Here is a 27852-nt window from a genome sequence, read left to right as displayed (position 1 = left end):
TGCTGCCAAGATAGCGGTATGCATTATTCCCATAGTTATGATTGTTGTGGTTGCTGTGGTACCCGTTGTTACCACGGCCTCTACCAGTATCGCGATTATTGCGCCAATTGTCCTCGTCCTCAACTCTTTCCAGGAAATCATTGATTGTCCTGTAATTGCTTCCTACGTAGCGTTTTGTATCATCTGGAAGCTTCTTGTAGAGTTCCCAAACTATTTCGGTTTCCGTGCGGCGATCACGCAAATATTCCAACTTGCGGATCCAGCCCTCACAAAACTCCTTCATCGAGCCGCGCGAATTCGCATCGAAAGGCCTCGATACGACAAATTCGCGCCAGACACTTTGCTGTTTTTTCTCTGACCAGTATTCAGCCAGAAACAAATTTTTAAATTCGTCAAAAGTCAGGTTCGTAATGTTGAGGTTTAAGCCCCAACGCTTGGCATCACCAGCCAACACATCAATAACCGCATTAATTTTTCTCTCATTAGTCCATGATCTGGGTAAAACTCTTTCACAATTTTTAATGAAATCCGTCGCGTGTATACCGCCTTTTTTCAAGGGGTCGAACCGCTCCTCTTTCGTCAACAATTCCAAACTATGAGCACAGATTGGCACATAGCTCTGTTTTTCGTCAAGTTTCCTTTCTAATTCCGACACCCTCGTAATTACTTGGCAAGTGGTTGTCGCAAGCGTTTCCACATCCCTCTTTTTCTCTTCGCAGGTATTAGCCTGCTTCCTCACTTTGGTATCTACTTCGGATACTAAAGCCTTTAAAGTTTCCACCTTCTGTTGATCCTCTTTTCTCACTAATTGAATTTGTTCCGTCACCTTATTCTCGATGATCGGAGCAACTGCGTCTCCTACACTTTTCTCGATTCTGCTAATTTCGGAATCAAAACGAGTATTTATGCTCGCAATTTCCGCCTGAACGCCTATCATTTCCTGTTTAAGATTACCGATTTCGGTATTAATCACGACAATATCGTCTTTGATTTTATCAACTTTTGTGTTAACAACTTCAACATTGTTGTTAACAACATTAATAGCTTTGTTCTGATTGTCTAGCATTCGTTCAATTTTTTTAGACTGAGCTTCTTGCTTGGCAGCCTGAGCTTCTTGCTTGGCAGCCTGAGCTTCTTGTTTGGCAGCCTGAGCTTCTTGTTTGGCAGCCTGAGCTTCTTGCTTGGCAGCCTGATCGTCTTGCTTGGCAGACAGAGCTTTAATTTCTGCCGATTGACTCTTGATTTCGTTAATCAAAACATTCAATAAATCAGTTAAATTCCCGGAAATTACCGGTTTTACTTCCGTAGCGGCTTCCTCTTTAATTGTCCCCCCGTATTCGTCATCAAGGGGTTCAGATTTGATTTTCACTTCCGATTCCGAAACATTTTCTAAAGTTTGGAATTCCATTTCTGCTCTTTGTTGCGTTTCGGCGGTCGCGTCTTTCATGCTAGCCGCCTGCCCCTGAACTATGGGTACCGCGGTGCGCGTTTCCCACTGTTCGACCGATTGTTCCGTATCCAAGTCTACCAAATTTTTGTAATTGTTGCCTTCACTCATTTTTTTAATAATTTTCAATATAAATGCCAAATCTCAAATCCAATTAGGATTCCTCACACTAATATTCTCGCTGACGTATCGACCATTTCGTAACCAGTACTTTGTTACGAGATTTGCACAATGCAAAATTCGTGTTCAGAACAACCTCAATTTTGAAGATTGTCCTGTCACGAGGTCGCCACGTGTAACCTCCCCCTCACTTATCGATCTTAATGACAGTGAAAAATTAAACCGCGTGTACCTAATGGAAATTTGGGAAAGCAATCGTCACCGAAGTTAATCTGTCGGTAAAGAGGGAGGAAAGGGTTACATCTAAATGAAAGGAAAAATGCAAATGAAACTGGTGGAAATTAATTTTGAAAAGGGGTAAAGTTAATAAAGAAAGTAAATGTGCGGCCGTTACGTTAACAATTAACTAGCGGTAATTAGATATTTGAGATTTGGGGGAAATCACGGTCGCCAGTCCTAAGGACAATTACTATAGTAACTGAAAAAGAAAGGTTATTACACATATAATTAGCACTAGAAGCGTGGCAACTGAAGGTTGACACGTGTAGTGTGAAAACTGAAAGTTTGTCAGAAGTAATAAATTTCGCTACACTCTGACTTAATTTAGCAAAAGAATTAATAAAACCGGAAAATCGAAAGTTAATTTAGTGACTGAAGTTAATAGTGAGCTTTCTTTCTGAAGCACATCGAAATCCAGTAAACTACGGTTAGTCTTGGACTACCTCAACAATCATTTCAAAAGCAACTTGACTCTACGCAATTTAGAAACAAGAGATTTGACTTTGAACTTGAATTAAATGATTCTGAACAATTAACAATAGTAAAATTTAGTACATACCAAGCTGAGCTGCAGTCACAGGTAAGCTAAAATATGCTAACAAAACTCGCACTCTTAATTTGTGCTCGTGTAATCTAAATATTGTAGCCAGCTATGAATACTTTAACTGAACTTTGAAATTAAAGCAGTGAAATCTAATAATATTATTTTAATGCTGGCGTTTGAATTTCAACGACACTCGGGTTCATTTCGGAAAAGGAAGGGACCCTGATTGGCAATGCAATTGGGACAATGAGCAACAAAGGTTCATGCTAAGTTGCTGTAATTTTGCGAGGCAAATGGAACAATTTGAAAAGCTGAGGTCTGCCATACAGTTCTGAAACTTTATGTGCTTTTAGTCTTCCTTGTTGGTTGATTGAAGGTTTGAAGCTGTCGATCGAGGAGGTGGCGACAGTCACTCATTGTCGGCCGTCGCTGTTGCAGAAGCTGGATGCTGGCGCGCCTTCTTCTCGACACGGTCACCAGGCGAAACGGGCTCTTGATGTGCGCCAGCTAATGCTTCCCGTCCGCGACACCATGTCAGAAAATATCATCGCAAGTCGAGCGCAATTACATGCTGCTAAACCCCGAAAGCGCGGCAACTCGAGGGAGCGTCACACAACACACCTGCTCCACTCGCTACTCCAGCCAGACTCCCTTTGCCCGCGCTCCACGCGGCAGAGTTCCCACTACCAAAGATCCTACACACTTTGATTCTTCACACGACCTATCGATGTAATCGTTCGATAGCAGTTTTCCCTAGGCAAGACCCAGCGTAAAAATACAAATAATATTTACGAAACAAACCAATCATACATCGACAAAAATGCATAAATATACACTCCTGGAAATTGAGATAAGAACACCGTGAATTCATTGTCCCAGGAAAGGGAAACTTTATTGACACATTCCTGGGGTCAGATACATCACATGATCACACTGACAGAACCACAGGCACATAGACACAGGCAACGGAGCATGCACAATGTCGGCACTAGTACAGTGTATATCCACCTTTCGCAGCAATGCAGGCTGCTATTCTCCCATGGAGACGATCGTAGAGATGCTGGATGTAGTCCTGTGGAACGGCTTGCCATGCCATTTCCACCTGGCGCCTCAGTTGGACCAGCGTTCGTGCTGGACGTGCAGACCGCGTGAGACGACGCTTCATCCAGTCCCAAACATGCTCAATGGGGGACAGATCCGGAGATCTTGCTGGCCAGGGTAGTTGACTTACACCTTCTAGAGCACGTTGGGTGGCACGGGATACATGCGGACGTGCATTGTCCTGTTGGAACAGCAAGTTCCCTTGCCGATCTAGGAATGGTAGAACGATGGGTTCGATGACGGTTTGGGTGTACCGTGCACTATTCAGTGTCCCCTCGACGATCACCAGTGGTGTACGGCCAGTGTAGGAGATCGCTCCCCACACCATGATGCCGGGTGTTGGCCCTGTGTGCCTCGGTCGTATGCAGTCATGATTGTGGCGCTCACCTGCACGGCGCCAAACACGCATACGACCATCATTGGCACCAAGGCAGAAGCGACTCTCATCGCTGAAGACGACACGTCTTCATTCGTCCCTCCATTCACGCCTGTCGCGACACCACTGGAGGCGGGCTGCACGATGTTGGGGCGTGAGCGGAAGACGGCCTAACGGTGTGCGGGACCGTAGCCCAGCTTAATGGAGACGGTTGCGAATGGTCCTCGCCGATACCCCAGGAGCAACAGTGTCCCTAATTTGCTGGGAAGTGGCGGTGCGGTCCCCTACGGCACTGCGTAGGATCCTACGGTCTTGGCGTGCATCCGTGCGTCGCTGCGGTCCGGTCCCAGGTCGACGGGCACGTGCACCTTCCGCCGACCACTGGCGACAACATCGATGTACTGTGGAGACCTCACGCCCCACGTGTTGAGCAATTTGGCGGTAGGTCCACCCGGCCTCCCGCATGCCCACTATACGCCCTCGCTCAAAGTCCGTCAACTGCACATACGGTTCACGTCCACGCTGTCGCGGCATGCTACCAGTGTTAAAGACTGCGATGGAGCTCCGTATGCCACGGCAAACTGGCTGACACTGACGGCGGCGGTGCACAAATGCTGCGCAGCTAGCGCCATTCGACGGCCAACACCGCGGTTCCTGGTGTGTCCGCTGTGCCGTGCGTGTGATCATTGCTTGTACAGCCCTCTCGCAGTGTCCGGAGCAAGTATGGTGGGTCTGACACACCGGTGTCAATGTGTTCTTTTTTCCATTTCCAGGAGTATATATATACAAACAGTAAAACAATCACAATATATAAAGAGACAGAAATGTCATATCTTGAGGTAACAAACCAAGGAAACAAATTTATAGTACAATAGATGGAAATAGGAGGATATGCATTTCCGGCGTTACAAGCGGTCGCTCGGTTCCAGACTGTAGCGCCCAGAACCGCACGGCCAAAGGCTGGTGTCTATCGTATTCCTTGTAGTTGTGGCATGTCATATATTGGTCAGACAATCAGGACTGTGGAAGACCGTGTACTGAACATAAGCGTCACACAAGCTTACAACAGCCGAGCAAATCCGCTATTGCAGAAGATTGCCTTGACACCGGTCATCCTATGGAATACAACAACGCGGAGATTCTGGCTTGCACGTCCAGCTATTGGGATAGTGTTATTAAGGAAGCTGTTGAAATCAAACTATCAAGCAACCTTATAAACAGATGGTGGATTTTATTTAAATGCTGCTTGGAATCCGGCTCTGTCTCTCATCAAAAGACAGAGGGACAGAATTAGTGCTACTTTACCTGTTGATTAATAGTCACTATCGATATTTCTGATATTGGTTATCTTCGGTTGTGTGTTGACCCTGCGGTTACTTGTTCTGTGCGTGGTATCTTCCTTGTTTCTCCTCTGTGAACCGAGGTATTAAATTCCCTTGCATATTGCTTCTTCCTTACAATTGTGCCTTGAGAATGGCAGGGTGTGCTCCTGTCGAAATATCGGCGGTGATCGACGACGTCACCCATCAGCAAACACGTAAGTTATTTGAACAATACGTTGGGAGTACGTAACGCGGCACATTGTACTCTAGAGTCGCATTTCGCTCTCTTGTTAACTGAGCTGCATGGACTAACTTCGGATCAAAATGAAAAGCACCCTACGTCTGACTTGAAACCGAGTATCGCGGAACACTCTATCCAGTCGAGACCGTGTGTTTGAAATACTGTCGGAACTTGCCCCCCAGGTCAAGGCGACGGTCCCTGGGGGATACCACCGCGCAGGCTTTTCCTAGCGGCGGAAGTGTGGCCGGCCGATATTGCTGCTCGGCGCTGCGCGTCGTATCAATATCGGGGAGTTGGTCGGTCCCGGCACAGGGTAATATGGCCGCGGTCCCTGGGGAGAGGGCGGCACCCCAGGCAGCGCAATCTGGCACAAGTCGCGCACGTGGCCCCCTGGCGCGCGCACGTGCACGCGTGCCACGTCTCCACCACACGCGCACTTGTGGTCGCCCCGCCGCAGTGCCAATAACACCCCCACCACCTCTTATGAATTACGTGTGAACATGGCATCGTGTCATGCCTGGCACAGCCGAGCCGAGTCGGTAGAGGATAATAACAGCCCAAACAGCAGCTCTCAATATCCCTTTTCTTCACTAAAGCGTATCACAAAAAAAAAAGAAAAAAAAATTGGAGGTCGTTCAGGGATATTCATTTCCTGGTTATAGGGACCAATGGTCAGCGGTGGCTCATTACAGAACAAATGCGTTGCTATTCACGGCAGTGAGTCATCGAATTTTACTGCAACGAACATTCAGAAAGAGAGGTTTAGAGTTGGAAATAGGATCAGATGGTGAGGGAGGGGGGGGGGGGGGGAGGGGGGTGTTCACTTTCAAATAACACCAAGAAACTTCCAGGCAGATTAAAACTGTGTGCCCGACCGAGACTCGAACTTGGAACCTTTGCCTTTCACGGGCAAGTGCTCTACCAACTGAGCTACCCTAGCACGACAGCTTTACTTCTGCCAGTACCTCGTCTCCTACCATCCAAACTTTACAGAAGCTCTCCTGCGAACCTTGCAGAACTAGCACTCCTGAAAGAAAGGATACTGCGGAGACATGGCTTAGCCACAGCCTAGGGGATGTTTCCAGAATGAGATTTTCACTCTGCAGCGGAGTGTGCGCTGACATGAAACTTCCTGGCACATTAAAACTATGTGCCGGTTTCATATCATCGCACACTCCGCTGCAGAGTGAAAATCTCATTCTGGAAACACCAAGAAGGTGAGAACTAGATCATTTCTTATTATCTGGGTGACGGGGACACACTATGTTTCTGCAACTCGTATCGATTTTGGTTAGATGACCACCAAAGACGTAAATTCTATCTATTGTCATCTAAGGTGAACCCTGTTACAATGTATGGAGCTATAGGTGTAAGGTAGTATACCCAAACTTTGTTTTATTATGAATCTACTAATGACTGTAACTAACGTCTTGTGTAGGACTACTGGGTGAGTGAGAAAAGTAATGAGAGTGACTTTTTATCTACCAAAGTTTTTTTCAAACAACAATATTTCCCTCTTCAAAGTAGTTTCCTTCGGCAGCCATACAGCGGCGGATTCGTTGTCTCTAGTCACGGTAACAGTACTGAAAAGCTTTCACTGGTAGGGCCATTAACGTATCAGTCGCATTCTTTTGAATGTTCTCCAGAGTCCCAAAATGACATCCACTTAAGACAATTTTTCAGTTATGGTAAAAGAAGAAAGTCACAAGGACTTAGATCAGATGAATTGTCATGATGTAGCACCCACTTGTCGGCCATGTTCGGTCTCACTTGATTAATCCTTCTCCTTAGGATTTCAAGGACATATTTGTAATAGTCTTGGTTGTGACGTTCTGGAGGAACAAATTCATTGTGCACGATACGGTTATTGTGAAAAAAGCATTGTTTTGAACTTTCGTTTGCTCATCCGACCTTTTTTTCGGTCGGGAAGATGTCTCACGGAGCTACTCCTCACTTTGCCACTTCGTCTCAGGATCGTATTCAATAATCCAGGTTCATCACCTGTGATCACACCGATGAACAAACGTTTCTTCGATTACTTGTGAGATCTTTCGGCACCATTTTCGTACAACCTTCTCGCATGTGCAAATCTCCGCTCAAAATTTGATGCGTGATGAAAATATGTAAGTTTAACAGTTCATCCCTCGTCCTTGTTGTTAAACGTCGGTCTGATCTCACAGGAACACCCACACGTTCGACGTTTTCGTCGGTTTTTGAAGGTGAAGGTGTCACCGAGCGAGGTTCATCTTCTACAGAATGTCAGCCTTCCAAAAATGACTCATGCCAGCGAGAAACTTGTGCTCTTGATAAGGCTAGTCCCACAGAGGAGTGTTTCAACTTCTCAGAGGTTATACTTGATTGCATAACACTGCTCTAGACACACAACAAAAGTGCTCTCAAAAGTCACGTGATGGTTGTACGGAGCTGAAACTAGGCAGCATGTGGAAGAGATGAAAACACCAGTCTACACAAGTAGAACAACAACATTGCCAAATCGCTCGTAGTGCTGCCAGTCTCATTTCTTTACCCACATACAAGTACCTCGTATATGCTCTCATATTCAATTGCTTCCTTACAGCTCATCTACGTGAAGTGCCATAATTATGAATGAATAATTTCATCAGGATAATATGTAATAGGAACGTTAAGTCCCTATGGACTCCGGTGTCCTTATTTGGTGGAGTTTCGTCTTCTATGATACGACCAACACGTCATGAGAGCAGTATAGCCATCCTAACAACACGCTGTTAAGCGCTAAGAGCACAGGATGTGGATAATGACTTAGTAGAGAGTGTCACGTTGCTACTGAGAGTGACAACTCAGGTACAAAACGCTAGCTCGCTAAGTCTGAATGCCAGTGCATTGTAAACTAGTCGTGGACTAGCTTGAAGATAAATTGAGTTGTACTTGCATTGAAGTCTATATCTGACACTCTTTAAACTTTCTGCACTTCTTTTCTTAACGACAAGTCCACCGGCGTCCCACGAGAGGCACCGTAACCGCACTCCGAGCTGGTTTAACCGTACACGCACTCCTTGCTAGCCCTCAATGTTCGCTTGCTGTTCCACATAGCAACCAGGATTACTCACCGAGGGCTGAAGTCCGATTCGCCGTACTGTGGACTGCTGTGGAAAGTGTACCTAGCACATCTTGAGAATTACTGTTTCCCTCTGCCTTAGTTGTCGAAAAAGAAGAGAGTTTGCTTCTTAAGAGTTGGTATGTTTCTGGTTTTTAATCCTTTGCTTTGTCGATACTGAGCTGCCAGTATTTTCTCTACAGTCAAGGGCTGGTGTAGAAAGAAAAATGCTCAGCACCTCTTTTACATGTGGCTAAAGCATTGGGTGTGATTCGCGAAAACTCTTGTTCACTGAGTGAAGCGCTGTTTTAATGATTTAATTCAGGCAACGACCCTTATTTTGGTCTATGGCCCCAATGTACATTAGCATTCCACGTTACCAGCACAGATCCGAGCTATTTTAAGCCTACTTGTAAGAGGTAAGCAGAATTTAGATTTCAGTATTGATTGCTTTTATGGAACTCTTATTACTGTATTTAGTGATTAACGAAAATTGATAAAAAACAAATTACGTGCTTCGTTATAAAGAATATAATGGGAAACATACAGTCAACCAGCTGCACACCAGTTTTGTCAATACTTTGTGTAGGTTTCGACAGATATAAATCTGTCTTCCTCAGAAGAAGTAATAATACCTAAATATTGGAAACCATATGTGCAACAAAAAGAGATATCAAAAATTACATGCAGTGGAAATTAACTAATGTGTTACAAACTGTGGGAAACGAGGAACGTATTCGGGCGCTTTCTTCTTCTTCTTCTTATTCGTCTTCTTCTTTTTTCTTTTGCGTCATCGGTCTTCTGACTCGCTTGATGCGCCACGAATTCCTCTCCTGTGCCAACCTACGTCCTCAATTATTTTTTGGATGTATTCCAATCTCTGTCTTCCTCTATAGTTTTTGCCCTCTATAGCTCCCTCTACAACCATGGAAATCAGTCTCTAACGTCTTAACATATGTCCTATCATCCTGTCTCTTCTCCTTGTCAGTTTTTTCCACATATTCCTTTCCTCCCCGATTCTGCTCAGAACCTCCTCATTCCTTACCAAACTACGTGATTTTCAACATTCGTCTGTAGCACCACATATGAAATGCTTCGATTCTCTTCGATTGTCCTTGTCAGTTTTTTCCATACATTCCATTCCTCTCCGATTCTGCTCAGAACCTCCTAACTCCTTATCAATCCACCTGATTTTCAACATTTGTCTGTAGCACACCTCTCACGTTCTTCGAGTCTCTCCTGTTCCGGTTATCCGACAGTACATGTTTCACTACAATTCTGTGCTCCATACGTACATTCTGAGAAAAATTTTCCTCAAATTAAGGCCAATGTTTGCTACTAGTAGACTTCTCTTGGCCAGGAATGCCCTTTTCGCCAGTGCTTCCTTACACCGTTCCTCATTTTGCTGCCTAGGTATCAGAATTCCTTAATATTAAAATGAACAGCCGAGATCACATTTTTATTTCTTTATTGACCCGTTTCGGCTTATACACAAACCATTTTCAGTGTACGATCGTGGTTACCACGAGAAAGCCGAGGGGCCGTCGGCACCAGCCATAGGGGGCCAGGAAATTCTGAAGATGGCTTGTATATAAGCCGAAACCGATTAATAAAGAAATATTAATACGTAAATATAACATCAGGTCGCTGTTCTCACTAGACTACGTCGTCAAAATTTATGGAGAAATCCTTAACTCCATCTACTTCGTGACCATCAATCCTAACGTTACGTTTCTCGCAATTCTCATTTCTACTACCTCTCATTACTTTCGTCTTTCTTTGATTTACTCTTAGTCCATATTCTGTACTCATTGCAGTGTTCATTCCATTCATGTAATTCTTCGTGAGGCATAGTGAACCGTAAAACAATCCGTATAAATGCTACGGCGTAACAATAAGGCATAGTCCTCCGTATACCGATCAATGTAAAATCTAAAACAAACGAGCATCAATAACACAAACATTCACATTCACACTCGTATGTGAACGCCCAGGTGGCGTTGAAGCGCTACCAATCGCAAAAGACATCTGACAAATTATTAAAATTACACTAAAACAATGTTACAAAAATAGTAAAATAAAAAAAGTTACAAAAAGTATATGAACCTATACAAAAATACGACTCACATCAAAGAAGGATAATGACAGACTGCTACTTTGAGAGAAATATCATCACGAAACAGCGCGTAAACCCGACACATCTGTTATGGCAAGTTTAAGAGCAGCCTAAAAGCCATCGAATATGATTGTGTTTTTAAGCTGCAATTGATCATTAAGAATATATTCGCTATAATTGAAATTGTACTTAAAATTTGAAAATCCTCCATTAAGTCCAATCTGTAACCCCCCTCTCCCATGTGTAAAATAACCGTGTCTTCGAATTTAGTAGGAGAATGTGCACACGGTATGCGATACTCGACATAAGCAGAGCCATGAATATTACCGCCTCCTTTACACAATAAGTGTCCTTTGAATCTAATTTTGACTGCGCTTCCTGCCTGCCCCATATAGAAACAGGGCCAACCATTACACCGTATTTTACACAAGCCAGAATGATTCGTCATTACGCTTTAAAAAAACTATACTAAATTCCGCTCGAACAGGCCACGAAGCCGCAACGGTAGCGACCGGCCGCCGTGTCATCTTCAGCCCGAAGGCGTCACTATGGAGGTGCATGTGGTCAGCACACCGCTTTCTCGGCCGTATGTCAGTTTACGGGCTGAATTAAATTTTTTCCAAGCCCGATGCTTTTGTAAACGAAACTTTACAGCCATATTTCTTAGTAAGAAAGTGGCTTACCTTACATGAAATATTTCCTAGAAACGGTATGGATAAAAAATTCCGCCTTTTTGCAATTTTGTAATCAGCTAGAGTGGAACATTTTTAGCGGTTTTGTTATCCACTATTCGGTCTACTAATGATGGTTGGCTGGCGTTATTACTGGCTATAGTTTTAATCAAATGTGTATCTTACCGAAAAGACGATGAATACTGGATTGGAAGAAAGCCAGTTTGTGTCCTAGGGGAAGAGCCTATTCACTCGGGATAACGTTATCTGTTGTTGTTACCTTGTGGTTATGTGGTTTTAAATTTTACTGTGTATGTGATCTAGAACACCCAACCTTTACTGAATGAAGGGGTATGCTCAAGCTCGTCGCCTTCTTCTTCACAGGTTTACTTCAGCCAGAAGCTTATCGCTTTCCTTCCAAACTTCACATTGGCGCAAAAACTTGGAAAGGTGTCCACCAGATGGTCGAGCCGAAGGCAATGTGCTTTTCTCAACAAACTTTCTTGAACAAAGAATAAATTCTACTAATGTTTCTATAAAATTCTTGTGGATGAGTCTGTCACGATCATATAACTGTGTTCCAGTCGCTTCCCTATAAGCGATTTCTCCTACTCCAAAGAGAATATTGCGCGAATTCATAGCTCGAGTAATGGTACTACGAAAAGTTCAGAGGTTACGGCTGCAATCTTAATATAAAAAAAATTAGACAAACCTTTCCACTGAATAAGAATATTTTGGGAACAAATGAAATTGTAGGATGGGAGATAAAGCTCTTCCGTTACATTGCGTATCGTCAAATGAGATAAATTTATGTATTGCGGTGGCAGTGCTATAAATGGATGAATCTGTCAGAAGGTACGAACATGGGAATCGACTACGTAGTCAGTATCGTTTACTAATTGCTATGTCACGGTCTCTAATTTATGAACAACAGAGGTTTACTGTGTAGTCCCTTTAACCCATCATAAATGAAAAAAATACTTTACGCATGCTACTATTTTCCGAGAAATAAGTAATTTTTGGAGTTATATTTCAGCCGTAATTGCATAATTAGCTGCTGGGTTGCCAAACTTCATTTGCTGCAGGCAAATGGGGAGTTGATTATCTGAACCGTATGTTCAATTTGTTTTGCACGCCATTGCGAATCATCCGTTTATTTGGAGGACCAGAGAAGCGAAAATGAGAACCAGGTGTGATAATTTAAATTGAGAAATTGTTTAAAATATGGTCCAATCGTCCAGTATCATTTTCTTACATTGTTCTCCAATCTCTGTTAGCGGAGAATGAAAAAGAGTGTTAGGCCTATATTCATAGAGTGCGATTTAGGAGTCTTCTGACAACAATGTTACAAAAGGAGTATCACGTCTCTGCACTGCTGTAAAGCGTCGTTAGAAAACGTCAGAATTAAAAGTGATAAACTGCAACTGATCTTCAGACTCGATAGGGTGCTCACTTTTAATGGCCTGGAATGACACGAGGAAGCAGACGGTACGAGCGAGGCACCTCCTGATGACTCCGCAACAAAAACCCCACAACAAGAAATTAATGAGGACGAAACGAAGCAAAATACGGGACGCAACTGCGACGACAAATGCACGGCTTCCGGCGCGAGTATGCGCGCACCCTGCGACGTAAAACGAGAGGAGGAAGCGCCCGTCTACACACACACACACACTCACACACGAGAAAAAGAGAGTATGAAGGGGGAGGGAGGTTCACATTAATAAAGGGGCTGAAGGACAGAGGTAGCCAGCGATGGCGTTATTAGCGTGTGGGACACCACATTAGGGGACGGACTGAAGCACTCAGACACACGTACCTTAGGAATGAGAAAAGTGCGGGTCGCAGAACTGTGCTGCATAAGGCCTCTGTTGTCGGCATATGTGGCTAGCGAAGAGTTGACATGGGGTTGGTGCACAATTTCGTAGCGTTTTTCCATGAGCTTAATAATCATTACGGAACACAGAAGAGAAATTTTACTCACCAATAACATATTCTCCTTCACTATTAACAATAGTCTGTCAACGCTGGGATAACTTTTCGATTCCGCGACTGTATAAATCACGAGGTTTTGAGGCGAAGAGGCGAAGAACTCGTCCAGTCGTGTTCAGAGCGCATTTTCATTTGTAAAGGAAGTTCTAGGATGTTCGATAGAGAGCGGAAAAAGTGAAAATCTGAGGGCGCAAGACCAGGTGAATCGGTTGGGCGCGGAGCGACTTCCCAACCAAACTCCTGTATAGCGTTTTTTGTCAGTCTAGTATTATGCGGGCAGGCGGTATCGTGAAGTAGATTCAGTTCACGCAGTCTTCCTGGTGACTGTGCTTGGATTGCGTCTGGAAGACGTCTCAGTTATTGGCAATAAATGCCAGTAATAATGGTTACACCTTGAGGAAGCAGCCCACCGTCGCTGTTCCATCAGATACATAACATTCTATTTTGTGGATGCGCGCAGGCCTTTGTACCGGGGCCTTCTGTTTTGTTTGGGACCAGCCATGCCTTTCTGTTCTTATGTACGCTCAAAGACACCATTTCTCATCGCCAATGACGATACAGGACGGGAATGGTCGGTGTTGTTCACCAACCAACTAATGACGAGCAAGAAGATGCACATACAGCCACCCGATGATTCTCGTGTTTTCGCTTTAGATCATGCGGTACCCATACATATACATCTGACTTTTCGGACCTTCACCACTACACGCAAATGTCTGACGATATTGGAATGATCACAATTCATCACATTTGCCAGTTCTCGAGAACACTGACGTGAATAATTGTGTGTTAATGCGTTTCATCGATCTTTATCAGCCTCGACGGTCTTCCTGAACGTGCAGAGTCACTAATGCCAAACCGATTCTCCTTAAAACGAGGTAGCCATTCTCTTGATGTTCTCTGTCCAACGGCATTATCCCCATAGACGGCGCAAATGTTTCTGGCTGCCTCCGCTGTTGTCACCACTACACCGAGCTGAAACAGAAGAATATCTTGGAAGTACTCCGGTTTCTCCATTTGGTACTCCATTTTCTAGCGCCCGCAGCACCACTCATTGTCTCCAATTAAAAAATTTAATAAAAAAATGAATATATGCACCCAAACAGCAACAGTGAACTATTAATACAAAATGACAATCGATAAATGAATCCATGGTAACCGGAATACCAATATGCATACCCAACCAACCTAATGTAATCGCGCTGCTATTGTTTCTTGTTGTGGTCTTCAGTCCTGAGACTGGTTTGATGCAGCTCTCCATGCTACTCTATCCTGTGCAAGGTTCTTCATCTCCCAGTACCTACTGCAGCCTACATCCTTCTGAATCTGCTTAGTGTATTCATCTCTTGGACTCGCTCTACGATTTTTACCCTCCACGCTGCCCTCCGGTACTAAATTGGTGATCCCTTGATGCCTCAGAACATGTCCTACCAACCGATCCCTTCTTCTAGTCAAGTTGTTCCACAATCTCCTCTTCTCCCCAATTCTATTCAATACATCCTCATTAGTTATGTGATCTACCCTTCTAATCTTCAGCATTCTTCTGTAGCACCACATTTCGAAAGCTTCTCTTCTCTTCTTGTCTAAACTATTTATCATCCATTTTTCACTTCCATACATGGCTACACTCCATACAAATACTTTTAGAAACGACTTCCTCACACTTAAATCTATACTCGATGTTAAAAAATTTCTCTTCTTCAGAAACGCTTTCCTTGCCATTGCCAGTCTACATTTTATATCCTCTCTACTACGACCATCATCAGTTATTTTGCACCCCAAATAGCAAAACTTCTTTACTACTTTAAGTGGCTCATTTCCTAATCTAATTCCCTCAGCATCACCTGACTTAATTCGACTACATTCCATTATCCTCGTTTTGCTTCTGTTGATGTTCATCTTATATCCTCTTTTCAAGATACTGTCCATTCCGTTCAACTACTCTTCAAAGTCCTTCGCTGACTCTGACAGAATTACAATGTCATCGGCGAACCTCAAAGTTTTTATTTCTTCTCAATGGATTTTAATACCTAGTCCAACTTCCGTTTTGTTTCCTTTACTGCTTGCTCAATATACAGATTGAATAGCATCGGGGAGAGGCTGCAACCTTGTCTCACTCCCTTCCCAACCATTGCTTCCCTTTCATCTCCCTCGACTCTTATAACTGCCATCTGGTTCCTATACAAATCGTAAATAGCCTTTCGTTCCCTGTATTTTACCCCTGCCACCTTCAGAATTTGAAAGAGAGTATTCCAGTCAACATTGTCAAAAGCTTTCTCTAAGTCTACAAATGCTAGAAACGTAGGTTTGCCTTTCCTTAATCTTTCTTCTAAGATAAGTCGTAGGGTCAGTATTGCCTCACGTGTTCCAACATTTCTACGGAATCCAAACTGATCTTCCCCGATGTCGGCTTCTACCAGTTTCTCCATTCGTCTGTAAAGAATTCGCGTTAGTATTTTGCAGCTGTGACTTATTAAACTGATAGTTCGATAATTTTCACATCTGTCAACACCTGTTTTCTTTGGGATTGGAATTATTATATTCTTCTTGAAGTATGAGGGAATTTCGCCTGTCTCATACATCTTGCTCACCAGATGGTAGGGTTTTGTCATGACTGGCTCTCCCAAGGCTGTCAGTAGCTCTAATGGAATGTTGTCTACACTACTATTATGTATCAGTAAATGGCGTGACAAATGTAATCCACTGAATTCTAAATCTATACAAACTATTGCTAAATGCATACAAACTATTGCTAAATGCATACAAACTATTGCTAAATGCATTGTACCACTTATTAAGGCATATTCCCGCTCAATTCGCGTAAGAGCTCGGAGAGAATTCCTGGAATGCTCAAATAATAGACTACAGGTTCAAATGGTTCAAATGGCTCGGAGCACTATGGGACTTAACATCTGGGGTCATCAGTCCCCTAGAACTAAGAACTACTTAAACCTAACTAACCTACAGACATCACACATATCCATGCCCGAGGCAGGATTCGAACCTGTGACCGTAGCGGTCGCGCGGTTCCAGACTGAAGCGCCTAGAACCGCTCGGCGTCAGCGGCCGGCTAGACTACTGGTTCTCGAAACTGTGTAAGTTGGCTTTCGCGAAATGGCTGGCATCTCTCCTTCAGAAAATCTGTGACCATTCCTGCAGTCTTTCTCCGTACAGTTCTCAGTATCCTCTGCTAGTCATGTGTGCTACACACTTGAGCACTATTCTAGGATGGAGCGAACAAATGATTCCGTAAGCTGTCTTTCTTTTAGGCATTGCACTTCCTAGTATCCTGCCTATAAACAAAAGATTTTGGGAAAACAGTCTCTCAGCATCTCAGCAAGAAATTACCCGTTTCATCCATCACCGACGATCTTCAGGCCATAAGAAAGAAGCAGTAGTTCACTCCACGCACTTCGAGAAAACCACTTTTCAATTGTTCCTTTTTTTTGCCTTTTGTGATGTGTGCGATCATTTAATGCAGGCTGTCTGTCTTTGAATCTCTTAGTAGCCTTATCATGCTATGACTTAGTATTCGTGAAAATCTTTTCAGGAGATACTTCACCATAGATAACTGCACCATCTGTGGATTGTCTGCCACATCAGCAGTACAGATGGTGAACAGAAAACGTCCCCCCAAAACATTCGCATGGGGAAGATCTGAAATTTCTTCATGTTTCGATCAGTCTACATCAAAGACCACATACTACACACTCCCACTGAGAAATACTCAATGAAGTCATTTTGACATCCCACACGACCGTACATTCGTTAATAAACATGATACTGATTCAGAGCCACGGAAAGTATAGCTATCAGCACCTACAGTCACAATTTTTCGGTTTGTTATGTTATGAGACAGGCGAAATACCCACAGACTTCAAGAAGAATATAATAATTCCAAACCCAAAGAAAGCAGGTGTTGACAGATGTGAAAATTACCGAACTATCAGTTTAATAAGTCACAGCTGCAAAATACTAACGCGAATTCTTTACAGAAAAAACTGGTAGAAGCGGACCTCGGGGAAGATCAGTTTGGATTCCGTAGAAATGTTGGAACACGTGAGACAATACTAACCTTACGACTTATCTTAGAAGAAAGATTAAGAAAAGGCAAACCTACGTTTCTAGCATTTGTAGACTTAGAGAAAGCTTTTGACAACGATAACTGGAATACTCTCTTTCAAATTCTGAAGGTGGCAGGGATAAAATACAGGGAGCGAAAGGCTATTTACAATTTGTACAGAAACCAGATGGCAGTTATAAGAGTCGAGGGGCATGAAAGGGAAACAGTGGTTGGGAAAGGAGTGAGACAGGGTTGTAGCCTCTCCCCGATGTTATTCAATCTTTATATTGAGCAAGCAGTAAAGGAAACAAAAGAAAAATTCGGAGTAGGTATTAAAATTCATGGAGAAGAAGTAAAAACTTTGAGGTTCGCCGATGACATTGTAATTCTGTCAGAGACAGCAAAGAACTTGGAAGAGCAGTTGAACGGAATGGACAGTGTCTTGAAAGGAGGATATAAGATGAACATCAACAAAATCAAAACGAGGATAATGGAATGTAGTCAAATTAAATCGGGTGATGCTGAGGGGATTAGATTAGGAAATGATACACTTAAAGTAGTAAAGGAGTTTTGCTATTTGGGGAGCAAAATAACTGATGATCGTCGAAGTAGAGAAGATATAAAATGTAGAAGAGAAATTTGTTAACGTCGAGTATAGATTTAAGTGTCAGGAAGTCACTTCTGAAAGTATTTGTATGGAGTGTAGCCATGTATGGAAGTGAAACATGGACGATAAATAGTTTGGACAAGAAGAGAATAGAAGCTTTCGAAATGTGGTGCTACAGAAGAATGCTGAAGATTAGATGGGTAGATCATATAACTAAAGAGGAGGTATTGAATAAGATTGGGGAGAAGATAAGTTTGTGGCACAACTTGACTAGAAGAAAGGATCGGTTGGTAGGACATGTTTTGAGGCATCAAGGGATCACAAATTTAGCATTGGAGTGCAGCGTGGAGGGTAAAAATCGTAGAGGGAGACCAAGAGATCAATACACTAAGCAGATTCAGAAGGATGTAGGTTGCAGTAGGTACTGGGAGATGAAGAAGCTTGCACAGGATAGAGTAGCATGGAGAGCTGCATCAAACCAGTCTCAGGACTGAAGACCACAACAACAACAACACCATGTTACCCAGTGCATTTCTGTTCGCGATCAGCACTAGGTGTATTTCACGCCTTACACTTGTTCCCCTGCTCTTGAACGAAATGAAGCCGCAGAAAACTGTACTCCTGTTACAAGAAAGATGTATGTTAAATTTCGAAAATATGGAAGGCAATATAATGAAAGAAAAGGAAACTAAAATGAGAAAACATGAGAATGTTACCAGAGAGGATGTGAACGAACGTCCTATGACTTTATGTTAGCATTTAACGTGCAATCTGGATTTCCTGTGTGATGGTCTGGATAGATGTCTGCCTATTACACATTACGAACCTCTTCAACTGTTGGCAGTCTGTCAGTCAACAGACGAGGTCGGCCTGTACGCTTTTGTGCTCTGTGTCCCTTCACGTTTCCACTTCACTATAACATCGGAAATAGTGGACCTAGGGATGTTTAGGCGTGTGGAAATATCGTTTACAGACACCCATCACCCAGTCACCTAATCACCTGACCACGTTCGGAGTTCGTGAGTTCCGCGGAGCGCCCCATTCTGCTCTCTCACGATCTCTAATGACTACTGAGGTCGCTGAATGGAGTACCTGGCAGTAGGTGGCAACACAATGCACATAATATGAAAAACGTATGTTTTTAGGGGTGTCCAGATATTTTTGATCACATAGTGTAGGCATCTAAAAACACGTCCGTACTGGAATTCAATCGTGTCAAATTTTCAAAGTAGTCGGTCAAGAACTATCGGAGATTACAATTCTGAACGAACCAACATTTACATTTTTAACGTTACTTTTTGTTACATCTATATTACATATAAACCATATGGCGCTCCAGCTGTGTAAAAACACGTGCGTATGTTGTGCCAAAGTTCAAAGAAATCAGCGAAGAATTTTCGCGGACCTCAGATTTTGATGAAACTAACATCTGCTCATACAGAATCTGTAAAGTTATATAAATTTAATAATAGGGAGAAGTTGTTACAAAAAATTTCAAACGCCTGTATTGGAATTCAACGTTGTATCAAAATTTCAAAGCAGTCGGCCAAGAACTTTGGGACATACACTATTTGGAAATTAAACATTTACATTTTTATTTAAATAGATTGTGTCTCCGGCCGGAGTGGCCGAGCGGTTCTAGGCACTTCAGTCTGGAACAGCGCGACCGCTACGGTCGCAGGTTCGAATCCTGCCTCGGGCATGGATGTGTGTGATGTCCTTAGGTTAATTAGGTTTAAGTAGTTCTAAGTTCTAGGGGACTGACGACCTCAGCTGTTAAATTCCATAGTGCTCAGAGCCATTTGAACCATTTTTTACATTGTGTCACATGTCACATATAGGTACAAATATCAATTTTAGACAGAGGAACACTAATTAAAGGTCGATAAGGATGAAATCCCAGCTTGTTTCGCTAACGTTTCCACGCTAAGTAGCTGTCTCAGTAGTTTGTTCAATTAGTTTTATTGAGAGTAAACAGGACTATTTGAATAAATATTCCGCGGTGTCAAGTATTTCGTTGTATTTGCGCTAAGCTACACCAAAATGAATTCAAAATATAAAGATTCTGCATCAGATTATCCGTAATGCCAAGCCGCTCATGTTAATTATTTCATTCGTAAAATATTCTGCGCGCGTTGAGGGATTTCCTTGCATAATCTGACCGCAAGGTCGTTATTATCGTGTAAAATTTAATATATTGCGCGTATTAATTAATGCTTTCGAATATTCTGCTAAACGATTACAATATTAATTGGAATCGGGCAAATGTATCCGATAAAGCGCTGCCAGAAAACTTTGTCTCTGAAATTAACAATGGAACTATAAAAGTGCACCATGCGGGTTCAGCTAACAACTCTCCGTGCCGGAATAAGAGGCAACGCTTTATGGATTAGACAAGCATTCAAATCATACAGTTCAGTTTTTATGTCGCCTTCGTTCATTCTTTACGGGTAAAAATTATATTTGTAGTACTGTGCTTCAGAGTCGCTAAAGAAGTCGTATCTGAAGCGAAAATACGGACAATAGACAACATGATGCGTTATAGCTGCAAAATATGAAAAAATGTGTCAGCTACTTCCACATCTTCTATCGGCATTTCCTTTGGAATTTACTACCTATTCGGCACTACGTTTTCCAATGTTAATTCTTCTTTTCCCATTTCCTTCTGGGGGCAATTCGTGTGGCCCCCTACAAAACTTCTCACAACCAAAACGATCTGAATCATTATGTTGCAGTCGCACGTTTAACAATGATGCATCTTTTGCTGAGTGAAGCGGTGAAGAGGTTAAGCAGTTTCGTCCGACTGACCATCATCATGTTCTTAAAAGCATTTACAGCATAATATTAGTGAACGTAAAATCACTGACGTCAGATAATAACAGAATGAACTAGTCACTGTTGTCACATAAAAATTACGTCGCCGATATAGAATGAGCGCACTGCCTGGTACAACTTATATATATATAGACGATGTAACTTACATTACGATGTGAATACAGTGACTAATTCATGGTGTTATTACCCTTCGTCAGTGTTTTTGTATTCGCGTAATACGATGATGTAAATGATTTTAAAAACGTGATGATGGCCAGTCGACCGAAACTGGTTGTTTAAATAGAGTTTTTCAGTAGCTCAGGGAGGTAGTAAAGACTTTTTCCAACTACAATTACCTGGGTAACCTTACGCACATCAAAAAACGTTTTCCATCACCCCAGTTCCCAGAACTCCGAAGACAGACGTTGACTGTGGGTATTGTATCACAGACACAGTCCTTTCGACTGTTCAGAGATGTCACTAAACCCGCCCAAAGATGTAAACAACCATGCATGAGCAGCGCCTATTAGACGAAGGGGGTGCGACAGCCGATCAGTTCCAGTCATTCCACCAGGATCGAGCTACAAGACTCGTATTGTCTATGGTTCAACCATGCCTAAACGGTCAATACCGCGGTTCGATCGCTTCCGCATTGTTACTTTGCTCCAGGAAGGGCTCTTAACAAGGGAAGTGCTCAGGCGTCTCGGAGTGAACCAAAGCGATGTTGTTCGGACATGGAAGAGATACAGAGAGACAGGAACTATCGATGACTCCTTGCTCAGTCCGCCCAAGGGCTACTACTGCAGTGGATGACCGCTACCTGCGGATTATGGCTCGGAGGAGCTCTGACAGCGTGTTGAATAATGCTTTTCGTGCAGCCACAGGACTTCATGCTACGACTGTAGCCTGCATGATGCGCAACTTCACTCCCGACATCCATGGCGAGGTCCATCTTTGCAACCACGACACGATGCAGCCCGGTACAGATGGGCCCAACAACATGCCGAATGAACCGCTCAGCATTGGCATCACGTTCTCTTCACCGATCAGTGTCGCATATGCCTTCAACCAGTCATCACAGACATGTCTGGAGGCAACCCAGTCAGGCTGAACGCCTTAGACACACTGCTCAGCAAGTACAGCAAGGTGGAGGTTCCCTGTTGTTTTGGGGTGGCGTTATGGGGGCTGACGTACGCCGCTGGTGGTCATGGAAGGCGCCGTAACGGCTGTACGATACGTGAATGCCATCCTCCGACCGATAGTGCAACCATATCGGCAGCATATTGGCGAGGAATTCGTCTTCATGGACGACAATTCGCGCCCCCGTCATGTACATCTTGTGAATGAATTCCTTCAGGATAACGACATCGCTCGACTAGACTGGCCAGCATATTCTCCAGACATGAACCGTATCGAACATGCCTGAGATAGATTGGAAAGGGCTGTTTATGGACAACGTGGCCCACCAACCACTCTGAGGGATCTACGCCGAATCGCCGTTGAGGAGTGGGACAATCTAGACCAACAGTGCCTTGATGAACTTTTGGATAGTATACCACGACGAATACAGGCATGCATCTGTGAGGTGCCGGGGTGGAGAAGAGTTTGTACCTCTTTAATTCGTGGACCCAGTTAGTTGGTAAAACAAGGAGTGCACACTCGCAATAATTTAGTAAAATCGTAATATACTCAGAAAAAAAGAGCACTTTATCATAATAAACAAGAGGAAATGGGATTCTGCATATATCTTGAAATGATATGCGGATTAAATATTACAATGCGATTTATTATACATCAGAACATAAAGGCACATGATTATGGACACAAACAGTAGGTTAAAGGATAAGGTATACTGAACTATTATGAGAATATGAGTTGGCTCAAGAACAAGGGGCTCCTACTCTCTGTGATGCAATAGATTGACGATAATGACTGGAGGCCCTAATGAATCAAATATTACTCTCTCGACTATATTGCAGTATCGCATTTATTAGTGAGAGCTTAAATGGGATCACATGGAGAAACAAGCAAGGTGGACTTGTAGCAAAGCGAGCGCGCGTGCTGCTGAGGGATTCAGTATAAAAATGATAGGTCCTACAATGCCGAAGCCGCAACATACTGTACCAGACCCGAAATCTGCAGCACGTCGTCGGTAGGCAGCTTTCTGATGATGTAGGCGCCGACTTCTGCTGTCCAGCAACTCTGTTTCAACCCCTGGCCTCGAAGGCTGTCTGATAATTCCATTTTCTACTAGAAAAGTGCGACTAAGTCGCAAGACAGTCCGACTCCGATGAAGATCAGATCCCGAAAGCTTTGCGCCCGCACAATGGAAGAGCGAAGCCAACATTGCTCAACTCTGCTACTCTCGAAAACCGCGAATAAACATTCAGTGCTGATTCCAAAATTCCCTCACACTGTCTCAGAACATCATTCGCGCCAATAGCGACCGTTCCCTGCAATATCGAGCAGGGCTTTATGTCGTCAACTAGCTTCAGTTTACAGAATGAGATTTTCACTCTGCAGCGGAGTTTCATATCAGCGCACACTCCGCTGCAGAGTGAAAATCTCATTCTGGAAACATCCCCCAGGCTGTGGCTAAGCCATGTCTCCACAATATCCTTTCTTTCAGGAGTGCTAGTTCTGTAGGTTCGCAGGAGAGCTTCTGTAAAGTTTGGAAGGTAGGAGACGAGATACTGGCAGAAGTAAAGCTGTGAGTACCGGGCGTGAGTCGTGCTTCGGTAGCTCAGTTGGTAGAGCACTTGCCCGCGAAAGGCAAAGGTCCCGAGTTCGAGTCTCGGTCGGGCACACAGTTTTAATCTGCCATGAAGTTTCAGCTTTAGTTTAAGTTCACCAATCATGCCTCTGCTATTCAGCTGACGGTACTGTACTTGCCGTTTGACCGGCTACGAAAACAACATGCCTAGACCACGGGCCACCCGGCGCGAGACAGTAGTTCCCAGCAGGGCACGGTCCACAAGTATTCTCAGAATTATGAGGACAATGCAGTCAGTCATCGCCAGCAGTCTTCGTCACGGACGCGCCGGAACGGTAAACACACAAACTGCGGCGACACTCAGACGTCTCGCAGGTCGTTTCGCCCTGCATACAACAGGCAAAACTCGGCCGACGTCAGTCGTTCCGCCAGGCGCTTAAGCCCGTTGATGTACGAACGTCTCAGTATGTGCAGAAGTGCAGCCCCCAACCGGAAACGCAATGTGCCGTGTCCGCCGGTGCTCGCCTCGCACAGGCCACCCATGGAAGTAACCCAACACGCACAGGAATCAAGTGGAAAGTATTTTGAGCTCTCAGTACAAATACTCTCATTACAATAACCTTATTCGGCCTGTTACCACCGTGCAATGACATAAAACATTAATGCAACCTCTCACATCAATGCAAAGGATGTGCTACTGGGCATTAGAGGTACCGGTGTGTACAGCAGTCTGGACCACCACTTCTGAAGTGGCTGTATGGTGGTATCACATGCAATTTGTGGTTTTCATGAGCAATAAAAAAGGGCGGAAATGATGTTTATGTTGATCTCTATTTCAATTCTCTGTACAGGTTCCGGAACTCTCGGAACTGAGGTGATCCAAAACTTTTTTTGATGTGTGTACTTTTTCTAAACTGGGTGAGCACGAAAACTAACTTTCGCACCTAACGGTTTATTGTTTAAGTATTTTTCGCGCTAAAGGATATCCAAGCGTAATTTGTAGCTCGAAAGAAATTGCCCCGGAAAATTTAGACAGGGACTCCACTTGTCTTCCTGCATTGAGTTTCTCCAACAGAATAAAACTTCATTTTCGTGGGGGAATACGTCAACTTGTGCAACTGATTGACTTACAAAGTTTCCTCTACCAATCTAGATTCCGAACGCCATCATCTTTTTACGAAACTAACTTCATAGTAGGGATTAGTTTTCACACCGATGACATAATTTTCAGATAATTTTCTGTTTATAACCAAGCGTGAAAAAGACTTTTTACGTAAGTTACTACAATGCTGATAATATCTCTTCCGTTGTTCTACACTCTTAAGATTTAACAAAAATATTTGTAATTTTACTTTTAAAATTTTACTCTGTCTTCTTACACAAGTTACTATAATTTTTTACGGAATGTAAATCCGGTATGCTCAATACATCCCTCCTACTTGCCCTTACTAACTTCTTTCTCCTCTGCAAATTTCCCTCTCTCCTCATCTTCTCCCCTCTTCTTCTCCTCCTCCTCCCGTCCCTGTCCCCTCCCTTCCTCTCTCCCTCCGTCAATTACCTACTTAAAACATGGATAACAGTTAGATACCGCAGTATACTGATCTGTAGTCCCATTACGGATCCGACGGATTACTGACGCAACTACGTAGGTAAAGTTAACAGTTATGTACAACACTTACATGAACGTTTCAGAGTTTCATAATCATAGACAGCTGAGCCACGGAAGAGATAAATCAAGATGTCAGGCAAGGATGTAGCCTGCCACCGCCATTCTTAAACGTCAGTACTGAGGATCTCGTGAGAAACTGCATAATGACGTATACGCAGCAACACAATTGAGAATAATCTACAAACTCAGTGCTATGCTATATGCAGATGATGTCGTCTTAGTGCTGAGTAAGGAAGCAAACGCACATTATTCGGTTACGGATTGTATGAAGTAGGAAGACAATGCTGCAATCTGACAATATCCGACATTAAATCAAAGTTAAGGCTCACCATGGAATACACAGAATCCGATCAAAAATTGTTATTGAAGAGAATGCACTGGAACAAGTCTCCAGTTCTTGATACTTAGGGTGCAATGTCAACTTAAATAACGATAATGATGGTGTATAGAATAAAATCACTGACTTCCAGCACATTTGTGGAACTATAAATAAAACTTTAAAGAACAAGACGAAGAAATACAAAAAAGTAAAGTTTTGCTAAATAATGGCTGTGCTTGTCTTGCTCAATGGCAGTGAGTCTTGGATAGAGAGAAAGAAACACTAAAATATCGAGTTACGGACGCTCAGCTTTTCATGTCTTAGTTCCTTATTTTCTTGTGGACTTTGATTTTTCCCACAAACAACTTACATGAAACTTCCTGGTCGGTGTAGTATGCTGCGATCGGCTGAAACGAGATTTTTAATGTCTGTCAAAGGGATCATATTGAGTAGGTTTTGTGGTCACCTGTTTCGATCTCTATCATCAATCCATCTACCTCTTACCAGATGTACTTAGTTCACGTAAAAACTATTCCATTCCATTTTGCCAGGGTGCTGCAGCAACCTGTTTCGAATAATTTCAGAATAAAAACTGTCTTGGTTGCGAAACTGGTTAATTTCCAGTTACTATTGCGTCCATTTTCTATTGGAAGAAGACGAAATTCTAGTCGTTGTAAACAAGACCACAGAAAAATGAGACGTGGGAAGTCCGTGAAAAATATGAGGAACCGGCGTATTGCCTAAATCGAGAAGAACAAGAAGAAGTTGTATCCGGGTTTGATGGTCAGTAAATTCTGTTCAAATGCCTCTAAGCACTATGCGACTTAACTTCTGAGGTCATCGGTGGCCTAGAAGCTACAACTAATTAAACCTAAGTAGCCTCAGGACATCACACACATCCTTGCCCGAGGCAGGATTCGAACCTGCGAACGTAGCGGTCGCTCGGCTCCAGACTGTAGCGCCTAGAACCGCACGGCCACTCCGGCCGGCAACAAATTCTGTAACGTAAAAAAATGTTTATCTGTTGCTGTGAGATATAGCATAAAAAAAGTGCCAAAATTAACAAGAAATGAAATAGGCGGCGCAGAATAGGAGAGAAAAGTTGCAGCTACAGGACATAGCTGAAAATGAAGATGATGATTATGATGATAGATGATGATGGAGATGATGTAGCCTTTTTGTTTTTACCGTTCTCGAAACGTGTGTGTGGTGATGCGGTTATGTGTGGCCTACATCGACCATTGGCAGTAGTGGGCGCGCTCAGATGCGAGGCCTTTGCGCGAGTCGGCCCCCTTTGGTTCTGGCTGGGTGCAGATAACGAAGTGCAGGTGGTTCATCCCTCATTTGCGCGAGTAATTGCAGCCGCCGCCGTCGAGGCGACTTCTCGCACCCCACCGCGCCCCCTGCCCTGCTGCCGCCTGCGACAGAAGCTTCCCTGCGCCCTCCCGCCGCCGCTAACAAAGGAAAGTCATTTATATAAAAGTTAGCCGTTAAAAGCCTCGCCGGGATCGCTTAATGTTGTTTCGTCATGATGGTAGATGAGTTGTGCAGGGGAAAGCGGGCGCGAGCCTGAGGGGAGGTGGGGGAAAGGAGTTACGGGTGCGTTACGGAGATGGGGGTGGGGCAGTAGCAGCAGATAATGAGACGGGCGAAAGGGAAAGGGATAACACAAAAAAGACCTCACGAAAATTGCTGGTGAAAGTGAAGATTCGAAGCGGAGAAAATTTTTCTGTCGGCACATCGTGACTCACTGAGAAATATGGCCCATTGTTGCCTCGTCTAACACATGCTGTTGATGAAAAGCTCTCGGGTTTCCAGCGTTTAAAATATCGTGAGGTTCTTAAGAGTGTCATATGTATCAACTGCGCCTGCTTTTCGTTGAGGTATCATACTCTGAGTAAAGACGTCAGCTAGTCGAAGTGGCATGCATGTATTGAGAAAGAGAAGCAGAGAGAGGGACAGAGAGAGAAAGAAAGATACACGAGAGAGTCGGACAGTACCTTTCCAGAGAACCCACAGCGTATGAGGGCCAGAACTACCAGATGAGCAGTGGCAGACGATTATCATGTGCTAATGTGCTACAGCCTACTGTAAATATGACACAAACATTATGCCATTTCGCTTCGAATGCGAGCCTGAAATCGCACTAAAAATTCGCCATTTCTCTTCTAATGCTTGCTAGTATGCAAATAAAACTAATGAAAACGTTTTTTGTAGCACTATCTCCATAATAAGTAGAAACCTGACAGTCAGTTGTGCTACGATCAACTGAGGAGGAGATTAGTGTTTTAACGTCCGTCGACAACGAGGTCATTAGAGACGGAGCGCAAGCTCGGGTGAGGGAAGGATGGGGAAGGAAATCGGCCGTGCTCTTTCAAAGGA

This window comes from Schistocerca nitens, chromosome 1 (assembly GCF_023898315.1).
Source record: "Schistocerca nitens isolate TAMUIC-IGC-003100 chromosome 1, iqSchNite1.1, whole genome shotgun sequence".
Taxonomy (NCBI): Eukaryota; Metazoa; Arthropoda; class Insecta; order Orthoptera; family Acrididae; genus Schistocerca; species Schistocerca nitens.
Note: the sequence above shows the minus strand (reverse complement) of the source record.